Source organism: Cebus imitator, unplaced genomic scaffold, assembly GCF_001604975.1.
Source record: "Cebus imitator isolate Cc_AM_T3 unplaced genomic scaffold, Cebus_imitator-1.0 Scaffold166, whole genome shotgun sequence".
Lineage (NCBI taxonomy): Eukaryota > Metazoa > Chordata > Mammalia > Primates > Cebidae > Cebus > Cebus imitator.
In genome coordinates this window covers 978,232-979,548 of record NW_016107481.1, presented here as the reverse complement: position 1 = coordinate 979,548, position 1,317 = coordinate 978,232, and positions in this window count along the sequence as shown.

Below are 1,317 nucleotides of genomic sequence, written 5' to 3'. Positions count from 1 at the left end.
AAAAAAAAAAAAAAAAAATCCAGTCAGAAGTGTTGAGCTGTTTAATGGCTTTAAGACAAAAAAGTTAACTTCTATATGTTATTTTCTACTATACTTCTTTAGAATATATTAGAACTGTGGCATTACTTATATCTATTTTAGATTGCACTTGTATTTAATTATGGGTTGGGGAGATGATGGCTTTTCAGTAGTAATTTACTAGACTTTTTTAAAGAATGTACACAACTTCTCAAGGACTGTCCAGTTAGAACACAGAGGGGTTTTTCCTCACTAGGGCAATAGGGTAGGCACATTAGCTAACGCCTGTAATCCCAGCACTTTGGGAGGCTGAGATAGAAGGTTCACTTGAGCCCAGGAGTTTGAGACCAGCTTGGGCAACATAGCAAGACCCCATCTCTATGAAAGAAAAAAAAAATTTTTTTTTTTTTTTTTTTTTTTTTTTTTTTTTTTTTTTTTTTTTTTTTAAGACAGAGTTTCACTCTGTCACCTAGGCTGGAGTGTAATGGTGTGATCATGGCTCACTGCAAACTCAACCTCTCAGGACTCAAGTGATCCTCCCACTTCAGCCTCTCAAGTAGCTGGAATTAAAAGCACACGTCATCACTCTCAGCTAGTTTTTGCCATGTTGCCCAGGCTGTACTCTTAACTCCTGGGCTCAAGAGATCCTCTCGACTTAGCCTCCCAAAGTGCTGAGATTACAGGCATGAGCCACCACACCTGGCCCCCTAATTTTTACACATCTTGTGATTTTGTCTTGTCAGGCCAAATATCACCATGTGTGAATACAAGTAGAAGAATTAGTTTGAGTACAGTTTTGGAATCAAAACTACATTTAATTTTTAAATAGGTTGAATTATATTTAAACAACTCCTTCTAGATATATAAAGAATTTAGTCATCAGAATAGAATATTTCACATCAGAAATAGTAGACCAGAGTGACTCCTGAAATGTAAATGAAGCAAAGAGCATTTTTGATAGTAAAGATATTTAGATTACAAATTTTAAAGAATTTTTTAGGAAGCGTTCAAAATTCATCTTTTATTTGGCAACTAGAAAGTTAATATATTTTCATTTGGTTCCCACTAGAAGAAAAGTGTAAAATATTGTCTCAAATTACATGATAAGGTTTTCATGTCAGCATATGGCCTGATTATCATTCAGTATTGACTAATTTTCTTTTAATTCTTTTACCATTGACTGAGATATGAGAGCTTCTAATTCTAAATTAGGGCTTTAAAAAAAAAAATCCAGGCCGGGCGCGGTGGCTCAAGCCTGTAATCCCAGCACTTTGGGAGGCCGAGGGGGGTGGATCACGA